Genomic DNA, 13,225 nt, shown 5'->3' with positions numbered 1-13,225 from the left:
CTCTGGGTAGATATTCAGTAGTCGGATTGTTGGTTCAAATGGTAGTCCTACTTTTAGTTATTTAGGGACGCTCCAAGCTGTTTTCCATAGTGGTTACACTAGTTTACATTCCCATTAGCAGTGTCAAAGTGTTGCCTTTTCACCTCATCCATGCCAACATCTATTATTTTTTTATTTTGTGGTTATGGCCACTCTCACAGGAGTGAGGTGGTATTACGTTTTGGTTTTGATTTGCATTTCCCTGATCATTAGTGATGCTGAACATTTTTTCATATGTTTGTTGCCCATTTGTATATCTTCTCTTGAGAATTGTCTATTCATGTCATTAGACCACTTTTTGATGGGACTGTTTATTTTTTTCTTGCTAATTTGTGTGAGTTCGTTGTAGATTCTGGATATTAGTCCTTTATTGAATGTATCGATTGTGAACATTTTCTCCCACTGTGTGGTTGTCTATTTACTCTGCTGATTGTTTCTTTTGCTTTGTAGAAGCTTTTTAGTTTAATTAAATCTCATCTATTTATTTTTGTTTTTGCGGCATTTGCTTTTGGGTTCTTGGAAGTCTGCCTAAGCCGATGTCTAGAAGGGTTTTTCCAATATTATCATCTAGAATTGTTATGGTTTCAGGTCTTAAATTCAAGCCTTTGCTCCATCTTGAGTTGATTTTTGTATAAGGTAAGAGATGAGGATCCCGTTTCATTCTTTAACATGTGGTTTGTCAATCATCCCAGCAACATTTGTTCAATAAGGTATCCTTTCCACAAGGCATGTTTCATTTGCTTTGTCAAATATCAGTTGGCTGTAAATATTTGGCTTTATTTCTGGGCTCCCTATCTGTTCCATTGGTCTATGTGTCTGTTTTTATACCCACACCATGCTTTTTTGGTGACTATGGCCTTATAGTATAGTTTGAAGTTGGGTAATGTGATGCCTCAAGATTTGTTCTTTTTGCTTTGTCTTGTTTTGGCTATGTGGGCTCTTTTTCAATTCCATATGAAATTTAAGATTTTTTTTCTAGTTCTATGAATAATGATGGTGGTATTTTTATGGGAATTACATTGAATTTATAGATTGTTTTTGGCAGTGTGGTCATTTTCATGATATTGAGTCTACCCATCCATGAGCATGGGATGCATTTCCATTTGTTTGTGTCATCATGATCTCTTTCAGCAGTGTTTTGTAATTTTTCTTGGAGAGGTCTTTCCCCTCCTTAGTTAACTATATTCCTAAATATTTTATTTTTTGCAGCCATTGTAAAAGGGGTTGAATTCTTGATTAGATTCTTGGCTTGGTTGGTGGTGGTGTATAGCAGACCTTCTGATTTGTGTATGTTAATTTTGTATCCTGGAAGTTTGCTGAATTCATGTATCAGTTCTAGGAGCTTTTTGGTGGAGTGTTTAGGATTTTCTAGGTATACAATCATATCAGCAGCAAACAGCGACAGTTTGCTTCCTCTTTACCAATTTGGATGCCCTTTACTTCTTTCTCTTGTCTGATTGCTCTGGCTAGGACTTCCAGTACTATGTTGAACAGAAGTGTTCAACATCCTCCTGCATCTGTTGCATCTATGTTGAACAGAAGTGTTCAACATCCTTGTCTTTTTCCACTTCTCAGGGGGAATGCTTTCAACTTTTCCATGTTGGTTGTGGGTTTGTCATAGATGGCTTTCATTACCTTAAGTATGTCCCTTCTATGCCAATTTTGCTGAGGGTTTTAATCATAAAGGGATGCTGGATTTTGTCAAATGCTTTTTCTGCATCCATTGAGATGATTATGTGATTTTTTGTTTTAAATTATGTTTATATGGTGTATCACATTTATAGACTTGCATATGTTAAACTATCCCTGAATCCCTGGTATGAAACCCACTTGATCATGGTGGATTATCTTTTTGATATGCTGTTAGAGTTGGTTAGCTAGTATTTTCTTAAGGGTTTTTGCATCTATGTTTATCAGGGATATTGGTCTGTGGATTTCTTGTTTTGTTATGTCCTTTCCTGGTTTTGGTAGTAGGGTGATACTGGCTTTAGAGAATGATTTAGTGAGGATTTCCTCTTTCTCTATCTTGTGGAATGATGTCAATAGGATTGCTACCAATTCTCTTTGAATGTCTGATAAAATTTAGCTGTGAATCTGTCTGGTCCTGGACATTTTTTTGTTGGCAACTTTTTAAATTCCCATTTCAATCCCACTGCTTATTTAAATTGGTCTGTTCATAGCTTCTATTTCTTCCTGGTTTAACCTAGGAGGGTTGTATATTTCCAGAAATTTATCCATCTCCTCTAGGGTTTCTAGTTTATGTGCATAAAGGTGTTCATAGTAGCCTTGAATGATCTTTTGTATTTCTGTGGGATTGGTGGTCATATCTCCCATTTTGTTTTTCATTGAGCTTATCTGGATCTTCTTTCTTCTTTTCTTGGTTAATCTAGCTATTGGTCTATCAATTGTATTTATCTTTTCAAAGAACCAGCTTTTTGTTTCATTTATCTTTTTTTGTTTGTTTGTTTTGTTTCCATTTCATTTAGTTCTGCTCTGATCTTGGTTATTTCTTTTCTTCACTGGGTTTGGGTTTCAATTGTTCTTGTTTCTCGAGTGCCTTGAGGTGTGACTTTAGATTGTCTCTCTGTGCTCTTTCAGGCCTTTTGATGTAGGCATTTAATTCTATGAACTTTCCTCTTAGCACCACCTTTGCTGTATCCAAGAGGTTTTGATAGATTGTGTCACTATTATTGTTTAGTTTAAAGAAATTTTTAATTTCCATCTTGATTTCATTGTTGACCCAACGATCATTCAGGAGCAGGTTATTTAATTTCCATGTATTTGTGTGGTTTTGAGGGTGACTTTTAGAGTTTATTTCCAATTTTATCCCACTGTGGTCTGAGAGAGTATTTGATATAATTTCAATTTTCTTAAATTTATTAAGACTTGTTTTGCAGCCTATCACATGGTCTATCTTGGAGAATGTGTGCTGATGAAGAGAATGTATATTCTACAGTTGTTGAGTAGAATGTTCTGTAAATATCTGTTAAGTACATTTGTTTTGAGGTATAGTTTAACTCCGTCGTTGCTTTGGTGACTTTCTGTGTTGATGACCTGTCCAGTGCTGTCAGTGGAGTATTAAATTTCCCCCCCATTATTGTGTTGCTGTCTATCTCATTTCTCAGGTCTATTAGTAATTGTTTTATAATTTTGGATCCAGTGTTAGGTGCATATATATTTAGGATTGTGATACTTTCCTGTTGGATAAGTCTTTTTTTTCATTATATAATGTCCCTCTTTGTCTTTTTAACTGCTGTTGCTTTAAAGTTTGTTTTGCCTGATATAAAAATAGCTGCTCCTGCTCGCTTTTGGTGTCCATTTGCATGAAATATCTTTTTCCACCCTTTTACCTTAAGTAAAGGGACTTAAGGACCTTATGTGTTAGGTGAGTCTCTTGTCAGCAGATACTTGGTTGGTGAATTCTTATTAATTCTGCCATTCTGCACCTTTTAAGTGGCGCATATAGGCCATTTACGTTCAACGTTAGTATTGAGATGTGAGATACTATTCTATACATTGTGCTATTTGTTGCCTGAGTACCTTGGTTTTTTTTTTTTTTTTCACTGTGATTTTCTTTTATAGGTCCTGTGAAGTGTATGCTTTAAGGAGGCTCTATTTTGGTGTGTTTTGAGGATTTGCTTCAAGACTTAGAGCTCCTTTTAGCAGTTCTTACAGTGCTGGCTTCATAGTGGTTAACTGTCTCAGCATTTGTTTGTCTGAAAAAAACTGTATTTTTCCTTCATTTGTGAAGCTTAGTTTCACTGATACAAAATTATTGGCTGATAATTATTTTGTTTAAGGAGGCTAAAGATAGGGCCTCAATCTCTTCTAGCTTGTAGAAATTTCTGCTGAGAAATTTGCTGTTAATCTGAAAGGTTTTCCTTTATAGGTTAATCAATACTTTTACCTCACAGCTATTAAGATTCTTTCCTTCATCTTGATTTTAAATAACCTGATAATTATGTGCCTAGGTGATGATCCTTTTGCAATAAATTTCCTGGGTGTTCTTTGAGCTTCTTGTATTTGGATGTCCCAATCTCCAGCAAGGCCAAGGAAGTTTCCCTCAATTATTCCCTCAAATATGTTTTGCAAACTTTTAGATGTCTCTTCTTACTCAGGAACACCGATTGTTCTTAGGTTTTGTCATTTAACGTAATCCCAAACTTTATGGAGGCTTTGTTCATTTAAAAAAAATTTTTTTGTCTTTGTTAGTTTGGATTAATTTGAAAGCCTTGTCTTTGAGCTCTAATGTTCTTTCTTCTATTTCTTTGATTCTGAGACTTTCAGTGTATTTTGCATTTCTGTAAGTGTGTTCTTCATTTCCAGAAGTTGTGATGGTTTTTTATTAATGCTATTTCTTTTTTTTTAATTATTATTATACTTTAAGTTCTAGGGTACATGTGCATAACTATTAATGCTATTTCACTGAAGATTTTTCCCTTCATATCTTGTATCTTTTTTTTTTTTTAAGTTTTATTAAGTTGTACTTCACTTTTCTCTGCTGCCTCCTTGGTTACCTTAATAATTGACCTTACGAATTATTTTTCTGCCAATTCAGAGATTTCTTCTTGGTTTCTATCCATTGCTGGTGAGCTAGTTTGATCTTTCAGGGGTGGTAAAGAACTTTGTTTTGTCATATTACCAGAATTGTTTCTCTGGTTCCTTCTTATTTGGATAGACTCTGTCAGAGGGAAGATCTGGAGCTCAAGGGCTACTGTTCAGATTCTTTTGTCTGATGTGGTGCTCTTCCCTTTCCCCTGGGGATGTGGCTTTCTGAGAGCTGAACTGCAGTGATTGTTGTTTCTCTTTTGGATTTAGCCACCCAGTGGAACTACCAGGCTCTGGGCTGCTACTGGGGAATGTCTGCACAGAGTCCTGTGATGTGAACCGTCTTCAGGTCTCTTAGCCCTGGATACCTGCTCCAGTGGAGGTGGCAGGGCAGTGAAGGGGACTCTGTGAGGGTCCTGGGTTGTAGTTTTGTTTATAGGGCTAGTTTTGTGTTAGTTGGCCTCCAGCCAGGAAGTGGCACTCTCAAGAGAGCATTAGCTGCAGTAGTATATGGAGGATTAGGTGGTGGGTGGGGCCATAGAGCTCCTGAGAGATTATGTCCTTTGTCTTCCGTTACCGCTACCGGAGAGGGTAGAGAAAGACCATCAGGTGGGGACAGGGCTAGGTGCCTCTGAGTTGACTCTCCCTGGGCAGGGCTAGGTGCATCTGAGCTCAGACTCTCCCTAGGCAGGGCTAGGTGCGTCTGAACGCAGACCCTCCTTGTGCAGGTCTTGCTGCAGCTGCTGCAGGAGATGGGCATGTGGCTCTCAGGTCGATGGAATTATGTTCCCAGGGGGATTATGGCTGCCTCTGCTGCATCATGCAAATTGCTAGAGAAGTGAGGGAAAGCTGGCAGTTACAGGCCTCACGCAGCTTCCGCACAGCCCAAAAGGCCGGTCTAACTCCCACAGTGCCCTGCCAACAGCATTGTTTATTTGCAGACAGTGGGTGAGCAGGCCTGAGAACTTTCCCCAAGCTACCAGTCTCCAGCTGAGAAGGCAAAGAAGGGCGTTTAGGTTTCACACCTCATCACCTGCCTCAGTTTCTGTGCTGTGTCTGCACTCCCAATTCACTCCCTCTCCCAGCTTCTTTCCAGGAAACTTCGTGTTCAGTCGAAATTGTTACAAAGTTCAGCTGGAAGTTTCCTTCTCCCCATCGTCTTTTCCCAGTTCCTCTGACAGCCCTCCCCAAGAATCTCTGTGAGACAAAGTCAGAAATGACTTCCCTGGGGACCAAGGGTGTCCACAGGGCTTTCTGTTGCTTCTTCTACCCCTGTATTTCACTTGACTGTCTAAATTTGTCTCAGTTCCAAGTAAGGTCAAATCCTTCTCCCATGATCTGGACCTTCAGGTTTCCCAGTGAGGGTGTGTGTTCAAGAGGGGAAGGTCCCCGTTTTACGCTTTCGCACTGTGGATACTTGCAGCTTTTTGGCTGTCTCCCAGGGCCTGCAGAAGCAATCCACTTTCTTCAAAGCATCTGTGGCTTCTCTTGGGTTCCCTGGTATGTTCCTGTGATAGTTCTTAGAGCAAAAGTTCACAATGTGAGCCTCCACATACTGCTCTGTCCATCCAGTGGGAGCTACAAGTTAGACCTGCCTCCTATCTGCCATTTTTTCCTCCTCTTCATGTATCCAACTCAGTTTCTACATTGGAAAACGTGAAATCAAAGTGGGCAACCAGCTTCCCCTGCACTTTCGCTCTCCTGGCAGGAGACCTGTCCCTGCCTCATTCCACAGAATGTATCATAAGTACTTGAAGGGAAAAACATCCCTGAGGACAGTCAGAGACAAGGGGAGACAGCGAGACTGCAATTCCCAGTCCTGGGAACTCTGCTCTGTAGCTTGGACAAAGGCAATCCTAAATCAGAGTGGCTGTTCAGCAACATCATACTGTAGAAAGTACCTCCTACAGGACCCTAGGGCATGAACTCTCCCAGACCACTGGTATGTCTTCTTTGGGACCTTTCTTATTTGAGATGGGCAACATCAGTGTGCTGGCTTTTACTGAAGTCATGACAAACCTGGTCTTAGGGTACATTCTAATGCCAAAAAGGAGACAGCATCTTAGTGGGGAAGAAAAAAGAAATAATTATAAATTACAAAGAATATTTCAGCAAACATATTCAATAAAAAAACAAAGCAAGCCAGACAGAGAAGACTGGAATAAATAATTAATCCTTCAATGCAAAGACATTGACATTCATCTGCAAGAAACCACAGTGAGCATGGAAAATACGACCTCCCCAAACAGACAAAGCAAAGAACTAGTGATTGACCCTAGCTAGATGAAAATATGCGAGCTCCCTGACCAATAATTCAACATAGAAGTCTTAAAGAAACTCTGTGATCTCCAACACGACACAGAAAAGCAACTTAGAAATTTATAATATAAGTGTAATAAAGATATTGAAATTTAAAAAAAACACAGACATCGTGGAACTGAGAAATACATTTGCCGAACTGAAAATTCAGAACAAATCAAGCAGAGGAAATAATAAGTGAGCTCAAAGACAGGCTACTTGAACATACACAGTCAGAAGAGAAAAAAGAAAAATGAAGGAAAAGGAATGAAGATCATCTACAAGATATTGAAAATTGCTTCAAAAAAATCACACCTAACAATTATTAGTATTCAAGAGAGAGTTGATCAAGAGCAAGCAGTGGAAAGCTGATTCTAAGAAATAACAGAAAACTTCTCAAAACTTGAGAAGGAGATAAATATCCAGGTACAGGAAGGGCAGGTTTGACTCAAAAACGACCAAGCCAAGGCATATAATAATCAAATTCTCAAAGGTTAAGGTCAAACAAAGGATCCTAAAAGCAGCAAGAGATACAAACCAAATAACATAAGGAGGAGCTCTGATTTACCTGGCAAAAGACTTCTCAATGGAAATCATATGGACCGGGAGGAAGTGGGATAACATTTTCAAAGTGTTGAAAGAAAAAAAGATAAAAACAGAAAAGAAAAGAAGAGAATCTGTGATCCAGGAATACTACATCCAACAAAGTTATCCTTCAAATATTAAAGAGAGATGAAGTATATTCCAGACTAACCAAAGCTGAGCGAGATCACCATTACCAGATCTGTCTTAGAAGAAATGCTAAATAAAGTTCTTCAGTATGAAAGAAGAAAAATACTGAAGTGCAAAAAAGTATATATATATTTGCAGATATAAAACCTACTGGTAAAGTTAAGTACACAGACAACCCCAGAATAATACTGTAATTGAGGCCTATAACCCACTAATAACTCAAGCATGAAGCCAAGAGACAAATCCACCAAAAATAATAATAGCTACATCAACCTGTATATATATATATCTATAAAATATTTATATTGAGACAACAAAAAGTTTAAATATTGGCGTAAGGGGTGGAATTAAAGTGTAGAGGTTTTTAAATTTTTTTATTTGCTTTTATTGTTTGTGATCTAGGATAAGCTGTCCTTTCATTAAAATTAATTGTTATATCTATAAGATCTGTTTTTAATAGATACACTAACAATAAAAAGCAACAAGTTAAAACATACACATCAAAACACTTAACAACAAAGGAAGAGAGTACAAAAATGGAAAGTTACAAAACAATGAGGAAACAGGCAACAAAATGGCAGTAGTACATCCTTACTCATCAATAATAACACTGAATATACTCAACCCTCCAGTTAAAAAACATCAAATGACTGAATGGATCAAGAAATAAGAACTAACTATATGCTGCCTGCAAGAACCCACTCAGTTTTACAGACATGCATAGATTGAACATAAAGGGATGGAAAAAGATATTCCATGCAATGGAAATCAAAAAAGATCTGGAGTAGCTGTGCTTATATCAGATGTAATAGACTACAAGTCAACAACTTTAAAGAGGGACAAAGAAGGTCACTATATAATGATAAAAGAGTAAATTCAGCAAGAGAATATAATAATTATAAATACCTATGCACCCAACACTGGAGCTCTCAAGTATATAAAGCAAACATTACTAAATCTAAAGGGAGAGATAGACTGCAATACAGTAACAGTAGGGGACTGCAATACCTGACTCTGAGTAATGGACAGATCATCCAGACAGAAAATCAACAAAGAAACATTGCAGGTAAACTACACAGTAGATCAAACAGGCCTAACTAACATTTGCAGAACATTTCACTCAACTGCTGTGGGATACGTATTCCTTTCCTCAGCACATGAAACATTCTCCAAAATAAACCATATCTTAGGCAACAAAACAAATCTCAACAAATTCAAAAAAGTTGAAACCATATCAAGTATCTTTTGAGACCACAGTGGAATAAAACTAGAAATCAGTAAGAAGAAGAACCTTGAAAAATATACAAACACATGGAAACTAGACAACATCCTCCGGAATAACCAATGGGTCAATAAAAAAAAGAAGAAAATTTAGAAATATTTTGAAAAAATGAAAATTGAAACACAACATACCAAAACCTATGGGATACAGCAAAAACAGCACTAAGATGGAAGTGTGTAGCAATAAATGCCTATAGCAAAACCAAAATACTTCAAATAAACAGGCTAATGATGTACTAAAAAGAAAAACTAGAAAATCAAGAACGAACCAAACTTAAAATGAGTAGAAAGAACTAATAAAGATCAGAGCAAAATTAAATGAAATTGACACTAAAATAACCATACAGAAGATCAACAAAAGAAAAGTTGGTTTTTGCAAAGAAAAACAAAATCAAGAAACCTAGTCTTTTGCCCAATTAACTAAGAAAAAAAGAGAGGAGACCCAACTAAATAAAATAAGAAACAAGAATGAGACGTAACAACTGAGCCACAGAAATACAAAGAATCATTAGAGACTATTATGAACAACTACACACCAGCAATTTGGAAAATCTATAAGAAATGGATCAATTCCTGGACACATGCAACCTACAAAGACTGAGGCATGAAGAAATAGAAAACCTCAACAAATCAATAACAAGTAACATGACTGAAGCTGTATAAAAAGTTTCCCATCAAATAAAAGCCTGGATCCTGAGGGCTTCCCTGATGACTTCCACCAAACATTTAATAAAGAATTGGTACCACTTCTACTCAAACTCTCCGAAAACACTGACGAGGAGGAAATGCTTCTAAACTCATTCTAGGAGCCCAACCTTACCCTGATACCAAAATCAGACAAGGACACTATGATAACAGAAAAGAAAACTACAGACCAATATCATTGATAAATATAGATGCAAATATCTTCAACAAAATACTAGCAAACCAAATCCAATGACACATTAAAAAGATAATTTACCTTGATCAAGTTGGACTTATCCCAGGCTCAAGAATAGTTCAACATACAAAAGTTAATAAACATGACAAATCACATTAATAGAACCAAGAACAAAAATCATATGATTATTTCAATAGATGCTGAAAAAGTAGTTGATAAAATTCAATGCTCCTTTATGATTTAAAAAAACCCTAAAAAAAAAACTGGGCATAGAAGGAACATACCTCAAATAGGAAAAGCCATACATGACAAGCCCCCAGCAAATATCATATTGAACAGGTGAAAATTGGAAGACTTTTCTTTAAGATCTGGAACAAGACAAGGATGCCCACTTTCACCACTGTTATTTAACATAATACTGGAAGTCCTGGATAGAGAAATCAGGCAAAAGAAAACAATAAAGGGCATCCAAATGGACAGGAAGAAGTAAGATTAGCCTTGTTTGCAGATGGCATGATCTTATATTTAAAAAAATAAAGACTCACCAAAAAACTATTAGTGCTGCTAAACAAGTCCAGTAGAGTTGCAGAATACAAAATCAACATACAAAAAATCAGTAGTATATATAGACCAATAGCAAAACTCTTAAAAGGAAATCAAGAAAGCAATCCCACTTATAGCTCTAAAGAATATAAAATGACTAGGAATCAATTTAACCAAAGAACTGAAAGATCTAAACAAGGAAAACGATAAAACGCTGATGAAAGAAAATGAAGAGGACACAAAAAATGGAAAGATATTCCATGCTCAGGGGTTGGAAGAACTGATATTGTTAAAATGACAATACAAGTTTGATGCAATCTTATCAATATGCCAATGACATTCTTCACAGAAATAGGAAAAAAAATCTTAAAATATATATGGAATCACAAACTACCCTGAGTATCCCAAGTAATTCTGAGCAAAAAGAACAAAGCCAGATGCATCACATTACCTGACTTCAAAATATACTACAAAGTTATAGTAACCAAATTAGCATGGTACTGGCATTAAAACAGACAAATAGACTAATAGAACAAAATTAATAACCCAGATATAAATCCATGTAACAGCCAACTTATGTTTGACAAGTATGCCAAGAACATGCAATGGGGAAAAGACAGTCTCTTCAACAAATGGTGCTGGGAAAACTGAATATCCATATGCAGAAGGATAAAACTAGACTCCAACCTCTCACCATACACAAAAATCAAATGAAAATGGACTAAATACTTAAATGTAAGACCTATATGTAAGTCCTATAAAAAGAGATAAAACTTAACAGATTCCCTGTGGCAAGAAAGGTAAGTAGTTACATATTAATATGATGCAACATTATAATCAAATATTAATGATGCAACAAATAATATTTTGGTACCACTTTTTTTGATACAGAATATCACTCTGTTGCCAGGCTGGAGTGCAGTAACACAATCACAGGTTACTGAAGCCTCAACCTCCTGGGCTCAGGTGATCTTCCCACCTCAGCCCAATATGTAGCTGGCGCTACGAGTAGTGCACCACCAAACCTGACTAATTTTTCGTATTTTTTGTTAGAGATGGGGTTTTACCATATTGCCCAGGCTAGCCTTCAACTCCTGGGCTAAGCTGTCTGCCTGCCTTAGCCTCCCAAAGTGCTGGGATTACATGCACAAGCCACCGGACCTAGCCGGTGCCATTTATTCTTTTAAAAATTTGAATTTTGTCATCTACTCAATATCTCTGTTCTTGTTTCAGTATAAAAATAATCAAACATATCCCTAAAATCTGGGGGAAAGTATGGTTTCCTTCGTCTTTTCAAACATATCCCTAAAATCTGGGTGAAAGTATGGTTTCCTTTGTCTTTTTAAAGTCTAATTCTTGAGCAGTTTTAGGTTCACAGCAAAATTGAGCAGAAGGCACAGAGATATTCCAGATGTCCCCTGCCCCCATACATGCAGCCTCCCCCATTATCAATATCCCCCACCAGAGGGGAACATTTGTTAAAACTGACCCATGATTATCACCCAAAGCCCACAGTCTACATTAGGATTTCCTCTTGGTGTTGTACCTCTGTGGGTTTGGACAAATGTATAATAACATGTATCCACCATTACAGTATCATGTGGAATATTTTCACTGCCTTACAAACCCTCTGTGCTCTGTCTATTCATCAGAATTTTTTTCTGTATATTTTGGTTGATGGTCCTTTATATGTCTTTTGCAACTATTTTGCCCCAGTCTGTAGCTTGTCTTTTCATTCTCTTGGCAATGTGTTTCACAGAAGTTTCTAATTTTAATAAAGTCCAGAATATCAATTTTTCTTCCAACCCTTTGCCTCCACTGATCTTTGTACTTTATGATAAAAAGCTCTCAATTAATTGGGCATAGAACATTCTCACTAAACTCAAGATAATCTAGAGTTTTGACTATACCATCATCCAGGAGTGTTACAGTTTTGCGTTTTACATTGAAATCTGTAACCCATTTTGAGTTCATTGTTATGAAAGGTATAAAAGTCTCCATAGTTTTGTCTTTTCCAGAATGTCAGAATGTTGGACTTCTACAGTATCTGGCCTTTTCAGATTTCCTCCTTCCACTTAGTAATATGCATGTAAGATTCCTCCATGTCTTTTCATGGCTAAATAGTTCCATTTATTTTTAGCCCTGAATAAGATTCCATCGTCTGGATGTACTACAGTTTATCTACCACAGAACAGCTTGGTTGCTTTCCAGTTTTAACACTTATGAATAAAGCCATAATAAACATCTATGTGCAGGATTTTTTGGTGTAAAACTATGTATTTAACTCCTTTGAGTAAATGCCCAAGAGTGTGATTGCTGGATCATACGGTAAGGGTTTATGCAGTTTAGTAAGAAATCACCAAACTGTCTTCCAAAGTGGCTGCACCATTTTGCATTTCCAGCAGCAACGAATGAGAGTTCCTGTTGCTCCTTATTTTTGCCAGTACGTAGTGGTGTCCATTTCCTGGACTTTGGCAATTCTAGAAGGTGTGTAGTGGTATCTCATTGTTGCTTTAATTTCTTTTTCCTGATGACATATGATGCGGATGACCTTTTTATATCCTTATCTGTGATCTGTAGATCTTCTTTGGTGAGGTGTCTGTTAAGGTCTTTGGCTTTTTAAAAAAAACAAAAAACAAACAAACAAACAAACAAAACAGGTTGTTTTTTTCCTCATTGTTGAGGTTTAAGAATTTTTTTTGTATATTTTGGTTGATGGTCCTTTATACGTCTTTTGCAACTATTTTGCCGCAGTCTGTGGCTTGTCTTTTCATTCTTTCGACAATGTGTTTCACAGAAGTTTTTAATTTAATAAAGTCCAGAATATCAATTTTTCTTGCATAGATCATGCCTTTGGTGTTATAGCTAAAAAAGTTCTTGCCAAACTCACGATTATCTAGATTT

This window comes from Piliocolobus tephrosceles, chromosome 20 (assembly GCF_002776525.5).
Source record: "Piliocolobus tephrosceles isolate RC106 chromosome 20, ASM277652v3, whole genome shotgun sequence".
Classification (NCBI taxonomy): Eukaryota; Metazoa; Chordata; class Mammalia; order Primates; family Cercopithecidae; genus Piliocolobus; species Piliocolobus tephrosceles.
This window is presented reverse-complemented; position numbering follows the sequence as displayed.